This window comes from Zalophus californianus, chromosome 6, assembly GCF_009762305.2.
Source record: "Zalophus californianus isolate mZalCal1 chromosome 6, mZalCal1.pri.v2, whole genome shotgun sequence".
Taxonomy (NCBI): domain Eukaryota; kingdom Metazoa; phylum Chordata; class Mammalia; order Carnivora; family Otariidae; genus Zalophus; species Zalophus californianus.
Genome location: NC_045600.1, coordinates 108144741 through 108165502, shown reverse-complemented (window position 1 = coordinate 108165502; position 20762 = coordinate 108144741). Strand labels below are relative to the sequence as shown.

Sequence of the window (20762 nt, the reverse complement as noted above, 5' to 3'; positions counted from 1 at the left end):
CCCACTTACTATGTTCCTGGGTGCTGAGGGCTGAGTGCTCAGCTGTGAACCAAACAGGGGATTTCTACTTAATGGGGTTTTCAGTCTGAACAAGAGAAGTTCAATGGTTATACCAACCGATGTAGAGTTTCTCTACTGATAAGTACAATGAAGGAGAGACAGAGAGAGAGAGAGAGAGAGCGAGAGAGAGAGAGAGAGAGAGAGAATGAGCATGTACCCCGGGGCAGATATGGGTCTGGGAGGTGGTGAGAAGGCTTTCTGACAAAGTGTTGAGGGGTGCCTGCTTAGCTTTCACCCCCTGGGCCGTCCCACCCTCTGCCTCAGCTCTCTCCCTTGCTGGGCGGGCCAGCCTCCACACTCACCGGTTGGGGTCCAGGTCCTGATTTAAAGTCTGTGCCACAAATGTGCATGGGATTTAATTGTTCCGGGTTAGAACTACTGGGAAGGAAGGCGGCTGCGTTCCAAAGAAGAGCTTCGCTGTTGTAGAATTAGGCACCGGATCCTCCTGGTTGCGTTGGGGTGCCTCAGGTAGGAAGGGCAGACAGAGTGCAGGTGGAGCAGGGACCCGCATTTATTGCAAGGTCAGAAGAAGCACCGGGGCCTTTACATTCCAGGCTCCCCGGGGCGGGCCGGCAGGGGGACGTTTCAGAATTGACGTTTTGAGGGTCATCTGCTCCCCTGGGCCAAGGGAGACCTGAGTCGTGGCCCCGTGTCCCCGGGTGACCTGAGATATCCCTCGGAGCTTTGTGAAGCTCTTCCTTCTGGGAAATGGGAATATACGCCACTGTTCCTGCAGCGACGTGGAATTTGGTGGCGGGAGTGCGGAGGGAGGAGCCGCACCAGGTCTCGGAGGCAGAGGTGGGGTGCGGGGTGCGGGGCGCGGGGCGGGGGGGCGCGCGGACGGCGCCGGGGCGCGGCACGCCGCCTGCCCAGGTGGCACAGGGGCCGAGACTGGCCGGAGCCCGGCGCGAGCGTGTCCGCGCGCCCCTCCCCCGCGGTCCGAGCCCTCCCACTTCCTCTGCAGGAGCGGCGGCTGTCAGGGAGCCGGGCGCGCGGCGCGCAGAGCAGGCTCGGGGCGCCCGCGAAGAGGCTGCCGCTCGGCTCGCTGCCCCGTCGCCCCGCACCCGGGCCCCCGCCGCCGCGCCGCGCGCCATGGACCTGCCCAGGGCCTCCTGGTGGCCTGGGCGCTCAGCTTGTGGCCAGGTACGTGCCCTTGCCTCGCCGTGCCCGTGGGGAGCCCCTCGCAGGGTCGGAGCTTGGTCGCTGGTGGGGGACGGGGGTCCCCGGGAAGTGGCTGCAGTCTAGCCGCCCCGCCAAAGCTCCGCAAAAGAGGGAGGCGCGCCCGGGCGACTTGAAGCCGGGAGTTTGGTGTGTGGGGGAAGAGCTGGGGAAGAGTTGGAGAAGAGCTGAAGAGGAGCGCGGGAGGGCCCGCGGCCCCGCCGGAACACCCTGGCCACCCCAGGCGCCCCGCCGGGGACACTCGGGCGTCCCGGGAGCGCGGAGGGCGCGTAGCCCGGGCTGGGAGGGGACGCGAGGCGCGGAGCAAGCGCTGCCTCGGCCGCCCTCCTGCCTGCGGAGGGAGCCGCCTCAAGTCTCTGGGAGCGGGACACGGAGGCCGCCGCGAGCTGCCACAGAATCCCTCGGGCCGGGGACGGACGAAGCCCCAGGGCGGCGCCCCTAGGCGGTGGCGAGCGGTCGCCGGCCGGGCCAAAGGCGACGGGCGCAGCTCCGCAGCCAGGGCCCCGGAAACGTTACCTGGTGTTTGGGGTAGGGACAACCCGCGCTTGGAATTATGCAGTTATTCAATAATCTGGGGAAGCCGCAGTCGCCGACACGCGCGCCGCCCGCCTAATGCAATCCAGGTGTCGGGGCGCGCCGGGGACCTCGGTCCGGCGGGGCGCACGACCGGCAGCCAGAGACCAACCCAGGCGGTCCGCCCTGGGGCAACCAGCGAGGGCTTCTCCACTCCCGGCGCCCCGGCCCGACCCGTACCTGTAGCGCGGGGCGGCGGCCAGAGGCGCCGTTCTACCCGCGGCAACAGCTTTCGGGGCGTCTCCTTTGCGGGGGCCCGAGTGCCCCGGCGGGGACCAGCGCCCCGGCCTCGCCTCCCCTTCCGCATGGGGTTCCAGGCCGGGGACTGGGGCCGGTACCGGGGATCAGATGTGGGGACAGCGGGAGAAGAGCCGTCAGGAAGCTACAGGTGCAGACCCCCCCAGCCCGGGCTCACTCACCCCCGTCCGAGGTTACCTCAAAAACAAGTGCACATCCCCCCCTCCCCCGCCCCCGTCGGTCTATAGCAGAGCTTCTGGGAGGGCCTGTGGTTGAAACAGTCTCTGGCTGATGGAGTTCAGTCCAGATCCTAGAGCCACAAAATAAATATTAACGCTTTAAGTTGTTGGGGGAGGGGGTGTCGGGGAGGACAAAGGAAGAGCTGCCACCAGGCCAACATTCACCTAGAAACCAGCTGCAGGAGGTGAAGCGCACTCTCGGTCACTGAGACAGGAGGGAAGACAACTCCAGGAACTGTCTTCAGATCACAAGGAGATCCAGCCTTAGGAGAAGGGAACGCGCCCCTGTGTGACTCCAGATAGGCAGACCCATCCCACCAGACCCTGAGATGGAGTGGCTAGCGTCAGTCTGGACCTCAGGACGCGGAGAGGGAAGTCTTTGAAATCAGAACCTGGCTTCCATTCTGGCTCTGCTGCCCACTAAGCTGCACAACCTTGGGTACATTATGCAATCTCTCCACAGGTTTCCTTCTCTGTGGAATGGAGATGGAAAGTCAGGCTGAGTTCATAAGGTTCTCCAGACAATTAAGTGAGGCACTGTCAGAAAAGTCCTTAACTCAGGGCTTGGTGCACAGCAGGACAGAAGCAATGGTTGTTAGTGTTGTTACTCAAGCAGGAATCGGGGTGGGGGGTGTATGCGCTAGGGGAGTGGGGTGAAGGGCAGGGACAGGATTTGTGACTCAGAATTCCCTTTATATGGAGAAAACCACCCCTGAGCTATGTCTGGTCAGTTGGGTTCTTAAAATATGGGATTCATTAAACATATCAATCAATGTTGGAACGACATCTGCTTGCAAGGAACTGGGGGGTGGGGACCAACTATGTGTGCAATCTAGGCCCTGCCTGGAGCTGGGAATAAGGCAAGGCCAGTGGAAGCTAAATAGAAGGATTAGGGAGTGAACGGCACAGAGAAGCTAAGGGCTGTGGTTCAAACAAGAAATTCAGTTTCACTTGGATTAGCAAGGGAGGCTTCCTGAAGGAGGAGGTATCATTTCAACAGGGTCTTGAAGGAGTGTGGAGAGGCCTTAAAGTAGGTCGGTTTGTAAGTTAGAGTGTTATTTCCTGGGACTTATTAAAGAACAAAAAGGTGGATATTTTAAAACCACAAGGGTGACGGTAGTTTGGACTCTGAAAATTGGAAAGGTCGCGGGGTCGATGAATTTCATTCCCTGGCTCTGGAGCAAGATTGATAATCAGTCTCCCAACTGTGCATCACATGGATTCAATGTGAGGATTACTAGGAAGCATGCCTGCCGGTGACGGCACAGTTTGGCTGATCAGGGGGACAGGGGACCTATCACAGGCCAAGTTGGGAGGGAGTCCGCATTGAAGCCATTATGAGTTCAGAGCCTCTATCTTGCCAGAGCTTCTGCTACAAGCTGGGCAGGGTGATGGGTGGGCAAAGCTATCGAAACCAAGGGAAAAAAAAAAAAAAAAGAAATAGACAAGGCCAAAGAATTTTATAGCTGACATCCAGAGAAAGTAGATCCATTGATAAGTTTCTGTCATTAACACATCGGTAGTAAGGGTTGATGAGTGATGATTCTTTTTTAAAGAATTATTTATTTATTTTAGAGAGAGTGTGTGTGTCCGTGCACAAGCGGTGGGGAGGAGCAGAGGGAGAGGAGGAGGGGAAGCAGACTTCCTGCTGAGCACAGAGCACCACATGGGGCTGGATCTCAGGACCCTGAGATCGTGACCTGAGCCGGAACCAAGAATGGGATGCTTTAGCGAAGGAGTCACCCAGGAGCCCGGATGAGTTATGATTCTTTCTTTCTTTTTTTTTTTAAGATTTTATTTATTTATTTGACAGAGAGAGACACGGTGGAAGAGGGAACACAAGCAGGGGGAGTGGGTGAGGGAGAAGCAGGCTTCCCACTAAGCAGGGACCCCGATGCGGGGCTCAATCCCAGGACCCTGGGATCATGACTTGAGCTGAAGGCAGACACCTTAATGACTGAGACATCCAGGCGCCCCGAGTGATGATTCTTTTAAAACCTCAGTCTTTACTGAGCACTTGTTATCTGCCAGGCTCCATAAAGGCACACAGGGAGATCAGGCACAGTGTGGAGGTGAAGGCCCTGGGGTCTCACTGCCTGGACTGGGTCTGGGCTCCGCCAGTTAGGACTCTGTGCTCTTGGCAAACTACTAAGTGGTTCTGTGCCTCAGCTTTCTCACCTGCAAAATGGGGATGAAAATAATAGAACTTACAGAGTTATCCAAAGATTATCCAAATGAGTAAGTGTACATAAAATGCTTGGAAAGTTCCAGCACATATTATGCATTCAGGAGGTTGTCTCTCTTCTCCATCATCAGCAGCAACATCAGCACTCAAGATACGATTCAGTAAGGGATGTGAGGATGCACGGAGATGTAAACTGTCAAACCCAAGTCCCTAAGAGAAGTGTAAAGGAAGGGCTGGGGTACTGGAGGCTCACAGGGGGCCTACAAGGCCCCAGTAAACCCAAACTTTCCCAGCTCCTCTCCCAGAGACTTGGCCCAAAGTCTTGATCGTCACGGGCGTTCAGGGATGGCTTTTAGCCATGGAGGCTGTCATGAAGTCAGTGTGATCTTAGTGTGAGTGCCTTGTGGCATTTTGTGGAGCAGAGAAGAGCCACGCTGTGCAGCCTGGCCCTCATATGTCCCTCTGAGTGGGAGTCCTGTTCAACAGGAAAACCGTGTCTGGAAAAAGCACAGGACTAGGCAGCCAGAGTGTGCAAAGACTAAAAAGACCCAAGCCCTGCTCTCCAGCTTTGGAAGAGCAGAGAAAGAGATGAAGCTTGTCCCACCCTGCTGGGAGCTTGTCAGCCAAGCCTCTCCGCTACCATCATCAGCTGAGGAGCTTCTGGACCCTTCCACACGGCAGCCCTTCCACATAGAGCCCTGAAGGGATAGGAGTAGAGTCGCACCTTCTTTCTATATACATAGTCCATCCATCCCGCCCTGGACGCCCAGAGATGGGCTGTCTATCTCCTGGCCGTTCTCCTTGTCCTCACCCACCCACACAGGGCTGTGGGCCTTAAGACACTCAGACGGTGACTCACCTTCTTTATGACCTCTCTGGGGCTCTTTGTCTCCCCTCCTGTGGGGGAAGCTTCCTCCAGCAGCAGGGAACTTCCCTTCTATCCTCTCCCCTCATTGTTTAGGACAAAACTTTCTTCTGAGCTGGCTTGGCTCTTTTTTTTTTTTTTTTTTTTTTAATGGTAGGGGTTTTTTTTTTTTTCCTAAATAGAAGTACAATTGATATACAATATTATATCAGTTCCAGGTTACAACAGAGTGAATCAACGTTTATATACATTACAAAATGCTCACCATGATAAGTGCAGCTACCATCTGTCATCATGTAAAGTGGTGACAATATTATTGATTATGTTGCCTGCACTGTACTTTTCATCTCCATGACTTATTTATTTTTATAACTGGAAGTTTCTACGCTCTTAATCCCTTTTACCTCCTCCGTCCACCCCTCCACCCCCTTCCCCTCTGGCAAACTGGTTTATTCTCTGTATTTCTGAGTCTGTTTCCATTTTGCTTTGTTCATTTAGATTCCACCTGTAAATGAAACCATAAGGTATTTGTCTCTGTCTGCCTTAAATTTGACTTTAGTGCAACACCCGCTGGGTATTATCCATGCTGTTGTGAATGGCAAGATTTCATTATTTTTATGGTTGAGTCATACTCCATTGTGTACATACACCACATCTTCTTTATCCATTCATCTGTCAACACTTCGGTGGCTTCCATATCTTGGCTATTGTAAATAATGCTGCAGGGAACATGGGAGGGCATATATCGTTTCGAATGAGTATTTTCATTTGTGGTGAGCAAATACCCAAGAGTAGAATTACTGGATCATATTCTACATATTCAGTTCTACTTTTCATTGTTTGAGGACCCTCCATCCTGTCTCCCACAGTAGCTGCACCAGTTTGCATTCTCACCAACAGGACACAAGGGTTTTCTTCTCTCCACATCCTCTCCGACACTTGTTATTTCTTGCCTTTTTGCTACTAGCCATTCTGACAGGTGCAAGGCGATAGCTCAATGTGGTTTGGAATTGCATTTCCCCAATGATGAGTGACAGCGAGCCTGTTGGTCATCTGTATGTCCTCTTCGGAAAAGCGTCTATTCAGTATATCTGCCCATTTAAAAAGCAGGTTATTTGGGGTTTTCAATATTGAGTTGTATGACTTCATATATGTTTGGGGTATTAACCCCTTATCAGGGGGTTACTTGCGAATATTTTCTCCCATTTAGTAGATTTTGATGGTTTTCATTTTGTTGGTGGTTTCCTTCACTGTGCTAAAGTTGTTAGTTTGATGTAGTCCCAATTTGTTTATTTTCGCTTTTGTTGTCCTTGCCTCGGGAGACAGACCCCCCCCAAAATATTGCTAAGACCAATGTCCAGGAGTTTACTGCCTGTTTTCCTTTAGGAGTTTTATGGTTTAAGGTCTTACATTTAGGCCTTTAATCCATTTTAAATTTGTTTTTGTATGTGGTGTAAGAAAATGGTACAGTTCCTCTCTCTCTCTCCTTCCCTCCCTCCCTTCCTTCCTCTCCCGCCTTCTCTCTCTTTTTTCTTTTCTTTCTCTTTCTCTTCTTTCTTTTCCTTCCTTCCATTCCCTTTCTTTCTTCTTTCTTTCTTTCTTTCTTTCTTTTTCTTTCTTTCTTTCTTTCTTTCTTTCCTTCCTTCCTTCATTCCTTCCTTCCTTCCTTCCTTCCTTCCTTCCTTACTTCCTTTTCTTTCTTTCTTTCTTTCTTTTCTTTCTTTCTTTCTTTCTTTCTTTCTTTTCTTTCTTTCTTTCTTTCTTCTTTCTTTCTTTCTTTCTTTCTTCTTTCTTTCTTTCTTCTTTTTCTTTCTTTCTTTCTTTTCTTCCTTTCATGTAGCTGTCCAGTTGTCCCAACACCATTTATTGAAGAAACTATCTTTTCCCTATTGTATGTTCTTGTCTCCTTTTCCATTGATTAATTGACCATATAAATGTGGGTTTATTTCTGGGCTCCCTGTTCTGTCCCATTGATCTATGTGTCTATTTTTGTGCCAGCGCTATATGGTTTTGATTACTACGGCTTTGTGTTAGTTTGAAATCTAGGATTGTGATACCTCCAGCTTTGTTCTCTCTCAAGATTGTTTGGCTATTTGAGCCTTTTGTGGCTCCATACAAATTTTAGGATTATTCTAGTTCTGTGAATAATGCTATTGGTATTTTGATAGAGATTACATTGAATCTGTAGATTGCTTTGGTTAGTATGGGCATTTTAACAATATTAATTCTTCCAATCCATGAATACACTGTATTTTTTCATTTATTTGTGTCATCCGCAATCTCTCTCTCTCTCACTCTGAGAGAGAGAAAGAGAACAAGCAAGGGGGAGGCACAGAGGGAGAGGGGGAGAAAGAATCTTCATTTAGTTATTATTTTTTATTTAAATTCAGTTTAGTTAACATACAGTGTATTATTAGTTTCAGGGGTAGAATTTAGTGATTCATCAGTTGCATGTAACACCCAGTGCTCATTCCATCAGTGCCCTCCTTAATGCCCATCACCCCGTTACCCCATCCCCCCCCACTCACTCCCCTCTAGCAACCCTCAGTTTGTTTCCTAGAGTTAAGGGTCCCTTATGGTTTGCCTTTGTCCCTGTTTTTATCTGTTTTATTTTTCCTTCCCTTCCCCATGTCCATCTGTTTTGTTTCTTAAATTCCACATATGAGTGAAATCGTATGGTATTTGTCTGACTGACTTATTTCGCTTAAGATAATATCCCCTAGTTCCATCCACATCATTGCAAATGGCAAGATTTCATTATTTTTGATGGCTGAGTAGTATTCCATTGTGTATATATACCACATCTTCTTTATCCATTCATCTGTTGGAGGACATCTGGGCTCTTTCCATAATTTGGCTATTATAAATAATGCTGCTATAAACATTGGTGTGACTGTGCCCCTTTGAATCACTATTTTTGTATCCTTTGGATAAATACCTAGCAGTGCAATTGCTGGGTTGTAGGGTAGTTCTATTTTAACTTTTTGAGGAAACTTCATACTGTTTTCCAGAGTGGCTACACCAGTCTGCATTCCCACCAACAGTGTGAAAGAGCGAATCTTAAGCAGGCTCCATGCCCACGGTGGAGCCCGACATAGGGCTCAATCTCACGACCCAGAGGTCATGACCTGAGCTGAAATCAAGAGTCAGATACTCAACCAAATGAGCCACCCAGGTGCCCCAATCCTCATTCTCTTTCATCAATATCCTACAGTTGTCAGAGTATAATTCTTTCACCTCCTTGGGTATATTTATTAGGTATTTTATTCTATTTGATACAATTGCAAAAGGGATTGTGTTCTTAATTTCTCCTTCTGCTAGCTCATTATGAGTGTATGGAAATGCAACAGATTTCTGTGTATTTTATATCCTGCAACTTTGCTGAATTCACTTATTAGCTCTACTAGTTGGGTTTTTTTTTTTTTTTTTTGGTGGACTCTTTAGGGTTTTCTCTGTATATCATGTCATTTGCCAATAGTGATGGTCTTACTTCTTTTTTTTATTAATTGGGGTGCCTTTTATTTCTTTTTCTTGTCTGATTACTGTGGCGAGGATTTGGGATATTATGTTGGATAAAGGTGGCAAAGTTGGTCATCCTTATCTGTTTCTAATCTTAGAGGAAAGCTTTTCACTATTGACTCTGAGGTTGGCTATGGGTTTGTCATATGTGGCCTTTATTATGTTGAGGTATGTGATGGCATCCTGTGGACTCAGAGAAGGTCAGCTACAAAACAAGCTTTTAACATGCACTAATGCATTTCAAAATGGTATTTCTGCTGGTCCTCATCACTTCATGCCCCTAGCCCCCGCCACTACCACCAAACTGTGGGCTACCATCAAGGATGGACAGCCATTTGAAACTCTATTCCCCCAAACAATTGAGAGCTCCAAAGACACCCACATCCCCTTGGTATGGAGTGCTTGCTAGAGGGAGCTGTGGTCGGGTGGGGACCATACCCAACCCCCATCATGTAAATCCTAACTGTACAAATTCTTAGCTGAAAACCCAGAAGGAGAGAAAGGAGAGTGACTACCGTTGGTCATCTTGTAAACCCCAAATGAATAAGCTCCCAAATCATTCCATGAAGGGCTTTCATACTGTGTTCTTATGACCTGAGTCACAACATGAATAAAATCCCACCTGCAGGAAAACGTCGGAAGGGGGCGGTCACCACTGCCTCCCTGTCTCCATCCCTCATTTCTTTTTTCACCTGCATGCATCCTGAGCAGCAGTAATAATCTCCACGTGCAGGGCCTGGGAGCCTAACAGCCTGGATCTAATCCTTTCTCCTTGGGTGACCCTGGATAAGCCCCTCTGGGCCTCATTTTTCTTCATCTGTAAAATGGGGAAAACAATGATTTTGCACGCTGCTGGGCACTAGACGTTAGATGACCTGTTCGTGGTTCATCTACATCAAGTGCTTAGAACAGTATCTGGCACCCAGTAAGCCCTCAGCTAACAGGACCAGTTCTTAACCCTTCCCATCATTTATTATTTGACGGATGCCAACCGAGGTGTGAAGCACTTTCTTGCATCTCAGTTAGGCCTGCCTACTGCTGCATGAGGTCACTGTCATGGTCACCAGGCTACACATGAGGAGTTAATGGTTCACCCAAGGTCATGCCGATAGAGTAACAGGTAGTGTCAGGATTGTCTGGCCCCCAACCCGCAGCTCTGACTTAATCCATTCATGGTATTTCTTTGGGAAATGGGCCTGGAGAGCATTGAAAGATGAGTAAGTGCTCTTGCTGAAGGAGCTGTCCTCTGGGAAAATGAGATCAGCTCTCAAATGGCCACCCACACAGGGGCACCAGCTCGGGAGTGACAACTCCCTTCTTCAAACTCAGCTAGCCACTGATTTCTCAGTCAGGATGCTGGCTTGGTGAGAAGTGGTGCTCACATGGGGCCTCTGAAGGTGGGAGCCGCTCTCCCTCCCTTGCCTCACAACTCAGGGCCAAGAGAGGCTCTACCACCTGCCCCCCAAGTGCCCTACACTCTGGACCACTCCACCCGCCCCCAGACTCTCTCTCTAGTCCGTCCTCAGAGTCCAGGCTGAGCAAGTCTCAGCTCCTATTCCCTTGATCAAAACCTGCTCTGAGCCCCAGACCATTAACAATGAGTCAATTCATGCTAAAGAGCCCTAATGAGTGAGACTTCATGTGTCCTACCTGAAGGGATTTGCTCTGGAGCTGGGCTGTGCCTTGAGCTAAAGGAACCAGGGGCTAATGGTGGAATGTCAGGCATAGAGACCAGCCAGCAGACCATATAGATGAAGGAGGGGACCTGCCTTCGCATGGTCCAGCCCCTCAGCCCACTATTCCATTGACCCTCAGACACATCCTACCCCAGCCCTTGTGGATGATGGAGGCCTCTTCCTCTAACTTAGAAGAACCCAGTCTGTGGCTTGGGTGATGCGCTAAAGCAGACAGAGGTTTTTCCACGTGGCATGTGGGGTGAGTTAGGCAAGTTGCTATAGCAACGTACTCCAGGATTCCAAACAGGATGACACAGAGAAGGGGCTCCTTCCTCTGCAGCTGGGGCTGACGGCTTTCTCCCTCCGGTAGAATCACCCAGCTGGGCTAGGCTACCAGAAATCCTGACCCTACAGATTTCCTGGGCCTATTTCTTTGCAGATTGAGAAGACTGTGCCTGAGGAAGGTCTTGGGGAGAAAAACATGAAATGAGCAAGTGGATGCAGATTCTGAAGAGCATTCCCATATGTTCATTCTCTCAGTGAGGGGGGCCAGGTGAAGCTTAGAGGCCCTGCCAAAGGGGGGGGGTATGTCCATTAGATAGATGGAGAAACTGAGGCTCTTAAAGGTTTTCCCAAGGTCACATGGGGGCACAGGGACAGGTCTTCTGGCCAAAGATGAGGTTAGGAATCTAATCTGCTATACCTAATTTAAGGAGCAAGCAATGCTTCAGCAAAGGAATGAAGTTCTAATGGTAGAATTTCTACATCTCTGGTAGGCAAGTGGGATAAGATCATAGAACTCATTCTCTGTAGACTCTGGGTATGTCCCCAGTCTCCATAGTTCTCCCTCTTAACCTGGCCACCCCTCCTCCTGCCAGTGAGGTCACGAAACAAAGTCCATCTTCTCTTCCTCTACCAGAATTGGTCTTTCCCTGGAGCTAATAGCCCCTCAGATCCAGTAACTGGTGGCAGTCATAACCTCCCATAAATAATTTGTGGACAGGGCTCGTCTCTGAGTTTATTCACACCATTTCCCACACACGCAGGACCAGCTACATAACCTACAGAACCCAGTGCGAAATGGAAATGCAGCGCTCCTTGTTTTAACAAGTTTAAGAATTCCAGGATGTCCACAGCAGAGCATTAAGCCAAGCGAGGGCCCTTCTGAGTGTAGGGCCCTGAGCAGTTGCCCAGGTCACACACCCAAGAAGCCAGGCTTTCCAGATGCGGCACAGGCAAAGCGAAGCCCAGGTGGGGTGGGAAAGGGTGCTCCATCAGGGAGAGAGACCTGGGAGCAGAGCAGGAGGGCCCTGGGAACTCCCTGAGGCCCAGCCCAGCTCAGGTGTCATTGTCTTTCTCATTCCTATCCATCAGACCTTTCTCAATAGCAGCCAGCGTAAAGCCAAAACACAAAGTAGTATAGTCAGTTCCCTGCTTGAAACCTTCAACGGCTCTCTATTGCCATTAGGTTGAGTCCAGACTGTAAGAGAGCTAAGCAGACCCTGAAGAGCTGGCCCTCACCTATGCTCAGGACTCACCTTGAGCAGCACCTGCACGCTCCTGTAGCGCCCCCACCAGACTGAGCTTCCTAGTTTTTCAAACACACCACTCTCTCTGACCTTCATTTAAGTTGCTCCTTAGTTCCCATCCCACCTCCTCCCTTCTCCTGGCTGCCTCCCGCTCAGGCTTCAGGTCTCCATTTGGGCACCAGTTCTTCCCAGGAGCCTCACCTTACCCCGTCAGTCTGACCTTGTAGACCTGTCTGATCTCAAGACCCCTGCACTTCACTCACCACACAGTATAGCAATTGCTTGAACATCTTCTTGCACTGGACTGAGAGCAGAGACCACGTCCCCTATCAGATCCTGTGTCCCCAGCTCTCCCACAGTGCCGCAGTCGATGCTCGATTAATATGTATTAAATATGTAAGCACTGTCTCTTCAAGTAAACAGAAAGCTATCTAAGGGTAAGATGGACATGTTACATTTTTCTGTGCATGCTGCCCTCAGGAGGTCCTAACACAGGAACCCGTATGAGCCAGGCCTCATGCTCGGTACTCTCGTGGGTAAAAGACGAGATGCATCCTGTCCTCCAGTGGGTTTATGGTTGAGTGGCAGGGAGAGGATCTTTGGGGAAATAACTGTAATATAAGGGAAAAACCTACTAGAGGCTATTACAGCTACAGATAAAAGACTCGGATTTGAGAGTTGAGGAAGAGGCTGCAAATGCAGGAAGGGCAGAGAGTGGATGGGCAAAGGGCCTGACGTTGGTCAGCAGGACGCCGGAGGACGCCACGGAGAACTGCAGGAAGGGAAGAGTAGGCTGAGGCACTGAGCAAGATATTGGATTTAGCAGACGGGGAGCCCTTGAAGGTTTCTGAGGGAGGGTAGTGGCGTGTTCGAACCTGTGTTTTGAGAAGTCCCGGGAGGGGGGGAGGGGTGAGTGCAACAAGACACCTGGGCGCGGGCGGAATGATCAGATGGCCATGGTAGCAACCCAGGCAAGGGACAGGGGACACCAGCGTCTGACGGAACGGGGGTGAGATGGAAGAAGAGGAGTGAGCCTGGGAGGCACAGAATGGAGCAGGGCCTGGTCACCAGGGGAGGCAAGGTGTCAGAGAGGCCAAAGGCTGGTGCCACTGGCCTGAGCAGAAGAGGCTCGGGGAGGAGAAGTCGAGTCTGTTCAAGACATGTCGACTTCGTGGGGCTCTGGGGGCAGGTGGAGGTGGCCCTCAGGCGGTTGGAAAGGTTGGCCGGGAGCTTGGGAGCAAGTCTGACTCCAAGTGCTTTGACTGGGAACCTGTCACATAAACGTGCTTAGTGACACACAGCCTCCATGAGAGAGGGCACCCGCAGATGGGGCCTCCCGCCTTCCATCCCCTTCCCAGGCCCGGAAGCAATGATTCATGCCCCAAACTTAAAGAGAACCCAGATTTTGATTTTAAAAGTGTTTCAGAGCAGAAGAAACGAAGGAAGAGGGCCAGGCCAGACCACAAGCCAAGCATCAGCTGTGGAATGTGCTTGCTGCTGATGGTGAGGCCAGCCAGGGGCAGAGACTCTGGCAGGCTCAGCAAGGGGCCCCAGTGACTGTCCCGAATGCGTCCACATGGTCACCAAGAACGTCCCTGCTCTTTTCTCTTTTCAGTGTGTTGCTGCCTGCATTCTAGCTCATCTTAAAACTCACTCTCCCCCACCACACCCCACCCCGGGAGTTCCCCTGGTCCCACATCATCCGCGCTGGGAAAGCTCTGGTCTGCTCTCCGCCTTCCCATCTCCCCTCGTTTGGCCTGGAGGACTAGGGACCCGGAGGCAGGCAGGCAGGGGTCTGGGGACTACTGCGGAGCACCCAGGAAGGCTCCCATGGCTTGGGGCAACAGCCACCTAACTGGTGTCCTTGCATCTGCCCTTGTCCCGTGAGGCTCCTCCCCCTGGTCGGCAGAGGGATGCTGCTAGAATGTAGGTCAGATCATGTCACATCCCTCCTCTGCTCCAAGCCCTCCGGGGCTCCCTTCTTACTCTGAGTAAGAGGCCCCTTGTGATCTGGCTTCCTCTGCCTTTCTGACCTCATCCTCGACTCCTCCCCCACTTGCTCCTTCTACTCCACCCACACAAGTCTCGAAGTTTCTACATGCCGAGCATCCTGGGCTTTGCACTTGCTGTTCCTTCTGCCTGGAATGCTCCTCGCCAAAGCACTTCTGTCACTTCCTTCAGGCCTTTACTCCAACATCACCCACTCCTGGAGGCCTTTCCTGGCATGGCCAATGAAACTTTCAACCTCCCCCACATGCACAAACAGACATAAACACCCTTCCCTGCCTCGGTCTCTCTGAGCTTATTTGTCATTCTTTAGCATTTTTACCTCTTTATTTACTCACCTTGTTTATTATCTGTCTCCTCCAACAGAATGTAATCATGAGAGTAAGGATTCTTGTATGTTGTGTTTCCTTCTGTGTCCCAGAGTCCAGAGCAGTGCCTGGCCAGAGTAGGCAAGCAATGAATAGTTGCGGAATGAATGAATCAATCAACGAAAACTCACCCAGGCCTGCAATAGCCTGAAATCCCATTAATTAATCCCCTCTGAGGCAACTATCACCTTTCTTGTAAGGCCAGTCCCTTAGGTGGGCATGCGCTCGGTCCTGAGGCCCCCAAGGCTATTTGTTACTCTGTTAAAGGCTTTCTTTCCAGACAAGAAGAGGCTCGTGGCAGCTGCAGGCAGGACAAGGTGGTGGAAGAGGGTCTCTTGAAGGGAGGGGGGCCTTGGGAGGGGCAGAGCAGTTCACAACAGTCAGCCCAGGTCGGCCCAGCTGGTCCAGTGCTATTCGGCATTATTATTACCGTGACTCAGACAGGACACAAGGAGACAGGGGAAAGGCCTTGCTCTTACACAGTGCAAACCCATGTATATAATGGGACTTCCCAGGAAACAAGGTGGGTGGAGGACAAGTTCAGAATGCTTCGTTCCCCACAGAAGGGTGGTGATTCAGACATCATCCGTGTACCGCAGGATGCGACCATGTCATTTAGTACCCAAGGAGGGGCTGACAGAGCCCAGAGAAAATGGCAGGGACTAAACGGTAGGCCCCAGGTTATGCTCCAATCCCTGGGCACCACCAGACCAGAATCTGCCCCCGGGAGCTTGGGAGAGCAGGTGAAACCCATTGTACAGGTGGAGAGACTGAGTCTGAGCCCAACGCGGTTCACATGAGGGGCATGTTGCAGTGACTTGGGGTGTGAATCCTGGCCCTGACGCTTACGAAGTGTGTGACCTTGGGCAAGTCACTTCTCTTTAGAATGTGTCATGGAGATTGTAATGCCTACCATGTAGGATTAGTATGAACAATTAGAAATGATACGATTACCCCAAAATGTCTGGCAAGGATGAGGAGCTCAGTCAACAAGAAAGTTGATCACTTGGACTCTCTTTTAAAAGAACTTCATCTCGAGCATGGGTGGACCCACTGCATGGTTGGCCCTTCCTCATCCACAGGTCCCTGAGCAGTCCCGGGCCTCAGCATCCTCTTACAAGGCCTCAGTACCAAGTATCTGCCCAAGAGGAAACTTGGAGCCTGTATATCCCAGACAAGTGGCCATCCTTGGCTTGCATCCCTCCAGTGATAGAGAGCTCACCACCTCACAAGGCAGACCTCTGTTTTCCAGCAAAGGCAGATGGAATCATGAGCCCTTGACTCTTCTAAAGACCTGAAAGTGACAATAGACATTAGAGATAGCTTTGAAAGCATGAAGAATGGACATATACCAAAACCCAAAGAAAAGGCTTCTGCATAACCTTCTGGGAACCAAACATGTCCACTCCGTAGTCCTCTCCACCTCCATCAAGCCTATAGCCAATAGCATCTGGCTTAACTTGGGTTCTGCTGGGTCTGTGTTGAGCTCTGTGCAGCCAGAGAACTTTTCAGATGGGTGTGGGTGTATCCACTGTAGGGCGGGCCCTGCAGGCTTGGGAGGGAAGGCCCCCACAACTCCTTTTTTTAGTTCTTATCCAAAGACCAAGGGCAGACAGACACAGCCATTCTCCAGGTCCCACTGCGCTGCTTCCTCTCCTCCGAGGGAAAGCTCTGCCACAAATTGCATATCCTAAGCCTTGTCTTGCTCTTACTTTGCCCAAACACTCCCTGGGCTGGGGCTAACCCTGGGTGAACAGGGCTCTTGATCCACACGCCCATGACAAGCAGAAAATAATCTTAGGAATTGGAAAACCAAAACCAAACTGTCTGAGCTCTTTGAGCTGGTTAGTATGTCAGGAAAGGGAGGAACTCACTGTCCAATTCAGCTTCCTTTGAAATGGCCACTGGCCAGGACCAGAGCGGGCAGGGCCGCCACGTACAGCTGTGCATACCGTGCACTGCATAACTCAATCAACTGCAATATAAACAGCACCCTCTGCAGTTGTGTAGTGCCGTGCAGTGGCTGGGGGACCCGAGGGGGTAAAGTGGTAACAGTGTACATTAATAGAGCATCTAGTCCAGTGTGTGCCTTTTACAGATAAGAGAGCAGGGTCAGGAAGAAGAAGGAACTTGTCCAAGTTGTAAAACAAGTTAAAAGCTATGCTGGGATTAGAATCAGGGCTTCTGGAGCCAAATTCAGTACTCTGAAGTTCTCTCCCTCTCTGAGGCTTCAAGTCTCACATTCCCCTTCTACTCCTTGTTGGCAGGTTAGTGTATGAGACTCTTGGAGGCCTGAACGCTTTCATTCATTTTTTCCCCCGTCTCTTTTAACACATGCATATTGAGTACTTATTGTGTGCTAGGCATCGTTCCAGATGCTGAGGATAAGGTAGGGAGACAGACAGACACAGTCCCTTCCAGGAGAGTGCTGATAAATGTTTAACAACTCGTTCTGGCTCTTGGGAGGAGATGGGAAGAGTCCCTATTTGTAGCATTTGCCAAACACCGTGGTGTAAATCCTCCTGCTGTGGTCCGTTAAAAGCTACCACTGTGACATCACTGAAAGGGAAGATTGCCACATTCAGCTCTATGAGCATGGTCTCCCCAGCATACCACTGGTCCCTTTCCTTGTGGAACTTAAACTCCAGGGGCAGAGGGGACCATGTCCAAGTGAGCAAATAGCTCTTATAACCAACTCTAATTATCTTTATTTGTAAAAGACATAAGGAAGATGTTTTGAAGGAGAATAAGAGCTCTCCATAGCATGGCCAGGGAAGATTTATTGAGGCCAGAACATTAAAACCGGAGGTTGTGAAGGAGCTGGCTGAGCAATCTTGGAGAATAATGTTCCTGACCAAAGGAACAGCAAGTACAAAGGCCCTGAGGTGGAAAGAACTCTGTGGGTTTGAGGAGCAGGGAGGAAGTCAGTATGGCTGGAAGTAGAAATTGAAGAAGATCGTGACACAGGAACAGACAGAGCCTGCAGGGCCTGGTGAGCCCTGGGGAAGGGTCTGGAATCTACCCTAAATGCAGTGAGAGGACCCTGGAAGGTTTTCAGCCGAAAAGTGCCAGGATCACTCCAGCTACTGTTGAAAAGCATAGCTTGGAGCTAAGCAAAAGCAGACCTGAGGGACCAGCTGGAAGGGTCTTGCAAAGGTCCAAGCACAGAAGATGAGAATGACCTGGTGTCGGTGGTGTGGGAGGAAATAGAGAAGAGGGGACACATTCGAGAGGAATCGAGGGGGCGGAGCCTGCAGGATTTGCTGCCCTTAAGTGAAGGAAAATTCTGAGGACTGACTTTCAGACCTCTGACTGGAGCAGTCAGGTGGCTGGTAACTCCAGGTCCTGAAATGGGGAGTCTCTAGGGAAAGCCCACTGGGGAGAGAAAATCTAAGACACCTTTTTGGTCACAAGAAGCGAGATGTCAGGAGACATTCCGATGAAAACGTCTTTGGGAAGCTGGGCTTTGACCATGCGGCTCAGAGGGCAGGGCGGGGCGGGGCTGGGTGTGATCTGGGATTCACAGGGGCCTGAGCCACTTTGGGGTGAGTGGAGAAAAGCACTCTCACTCAGCTGGGTCCTACAGGTGTATTTTAGGGTCCCATCTCTTGACTGCAGTCCCCCAGGCAGCTTGTGGTGTGTATGGGGGGAGGGGGTCAGTTGATTGAGGCTTTATTGTACTTTATTTTTTTTAAAGATTTTATTTATTTATTTCACAGAGAGACACAGCGAGGGAGGGAACACAAGCAGGGGGAGTAGGAGAGGGAGAAGCAGGCTTCCCGTGGAGCAGGGAGCCCATTGTGGGGCTCAGTCCCAGGACCCTGGGATCATGACCTGAGCTGAAGGCAGACGCTTAACGACTGAGCCACCCAGGTGCCCTTTATTGTACTTTAAATGAACTTGCAACACAGATTCGTAACACCTAGAGTGGTGTGTTTTTATATCTCTTTCACAGCAGTTTTTGAAAACTTAAGGAAAGCAGTCCATTTTGATCACTTTCCCTGGCTAGAAAAAGGAGTAAATGATGTAAGGCAGAAAAATGCGCTGGCTTTCATGAAATTGTGAGTCTTATTCCTGAAGGGGGTGATCCCCTGAGGGCAGGAGATGGCTGTCCAAGGCTGGGAGCGAAAACAATGTTAATTACAGTAAATTTCAGTTCGGTGTTTGCTGTTTTCAATTTTTAGGCCTGTTTTCCATGAACTTGACATCTGCTTAACCAGCACATTGGCAAACTCCTCATTTCTCAAGAAAAAATAAGGACAGCCCTTGCTCTCGTCAGCACAGGCTCCTCCTCTCCATCTCCCCTCTCTGGATGCTTATGCAAGTGTCTCTGTTTCAGCCTGCAGTCTGCCTGGCCCGGCAAGTGTTTGCTCTCCTCCATAACCCCCGGCGGTGGGGGCCCTCAGGACTCCACACGGCCGCGCCGCCTGTGTCTGATTGCTTCTGATTTAGAGGATTTATTTGTGCTAAGTCACACGTCAGCAAGCATTAGGACCCTACAGGAATAGGGCAGAGAACAGCTGAGGTTTTGGATGAGACAAGGAGGCTGAAGTAGGGGAGAGAGGTAGGCAGGCCAGGGCAGGAGGGCTCCGAGGCCATGGGCACCCAGTGTGTAGCAGGAGGGCAGGGCAGAACCTGGCTGGGGAGAGCAGAGGGTGAATTGACGGAGGTCAGTGGGCAGAGCCAAGACTGCCCTGGCTCTCATCAGCTTAGGTCCTTCTTAGATGAATATCAAGTTAATTTGATAAGCTCATCCATGCTCGTTCATTCATGAGTTCACTCATGAGTCTGTTCGGTCAACTTTATTGAGATCCTGTTGTGTTCTAGACACTGTGCAGGGCTCAGGGCTGAAGAGGGACAGAAGCCGCCTCGACTTGGTGACAGTAGCCTCCCTTTTGGCATCAAAACTCGGGTTAGCCTAGGGTCTGCCATGCTTCAGCCAGAACGAAAGCCTCAAAGACAGCTCTCTCGGGTCCAGGAATGGGGGAGGGGGCATCCCCTTTGGACATGAGTAGAGATCTCTCTCTTCTTGAGAGAGGTGGGGTCTTATCCAACCCACCAAGGAGGGCTCTCCGCTGCCCTGCCTGCTTTCCCACAGACACAGCTGACCTGGAGGGGGCACTCGGCAGGGCTCAAGGATGTGTCACCTGGGAGGCAGACAGGATGGGGCCTCAGCACCAGCACCCGGGCCACGGGCAAGGCGGCCTTGAAGCCTCCACCTCCCCACCTGTCCAGTGGGGATCAAATCCCTAATCACATGTTAGGGTTCAATGAAATTCTGTACTGAGACACCTGGCCCATCCCCAGGGCTTGATAGGTACTCTGAGAGTGGCAGTTGAATCCCGCTGGGAGATTCGGGAAAGGAGTGGCTTGGGATTCCCTGCTCTAAACATGCCCCACCAGCTAGATGACCTTGGTCACAGCGGGCAGCCTCCTGAGTCTCCACTTCCCATTGGTGAGAGAGGCCCAAGTCCACCCTTGATGTGTGTGCTCACTTCATGTTTGTTGAGTGACTACTGTTTGAAACTCTAGGGACCAAGGGCATGCAGGTATAGGACACGGCATGCTTCCTGCCCCTGGACTCTCCTCCCGAGCTGGGAGGGGGAGGGTCAGGAGGCCAGTCAGGAAGGGTGCAGGATGGGGTGGAGACGAGGTGAGCAAGATGGCAGGGCCAGTGGGACACGCACGGGGCCCTGCTCGTGGAGGGGTGCAGAAGAGAGGGTGGACAGTAAGGCACACAGGTGGAGGAAATGGGCAGCAGAGGTGGGGAAGCGAAAGCAGCAGTGTTCTTTCTGTGTAGACGCTGTGTTAGAAGCCGCCTGGACCCAATGAGACCCTGAATATGAAAGCCCTTGTCCAGTTCATACCTCTGTACACATAGGAAGCCTTTTCGAAACTCAGAATGCACCCCGTGACAGTGTCTGGGCCCCCTCATCGTACCTGCAAGGAAGCAGTCTGATTCCGATGTGCTCTTTTTTCACACATGTAACGTCCAAGAAGACATGCAAATACACATTGATCTGGGGCCCCTCCTCCTGGGAAGGGGGGCAGGTGTCCACAGCTACCCAGTAGAAGGCCGCTGGCTCGCCCAGAGCAGCTCGCTGACAGAGGCAGCAGGGAATGAGAGCTGGGGACACGCTGGTTCCCGAGGCGATCGCTGAGAGAGACCCCTAAGACATGAGTGGTGTGCTCATTCCATGCAGAATCCCACAGAAGCCTCCACACAAAGGCTTCTTTCTCCCTCCCTTCTCTACCAGTCTGAGGCGAAGGATGGTCTTTCTGAGGGATGGCGCCTGCGTCCCCTGCATCCGCTCCTTCTTCTGCA

The 20762-nt window shown here is 51.1% G+C and overlaps 1 protein-coding gene across 1 annotated transcript in view; it reads left to right on the top strand.

Annotated features, from left to right (window-relative positions):
- The first annotated feature begins 1079 nt into the window (after window positions 1-1079).
- ITGA11 (integrin subunit alpha 11) overlaps window positions 1080-20762 on the top strand; it is a 112586-nt gene continuing 92903 nt past the window's right edge. The window contains exon 1 of the mRNA XM_027570941.2: window positions 1080-1203. The gene's annotated coding sequence lies outside the window, so the exon portion shown is untranslated. The remainder of the gene's footprint in view (window positions 1204-20762) is intronic.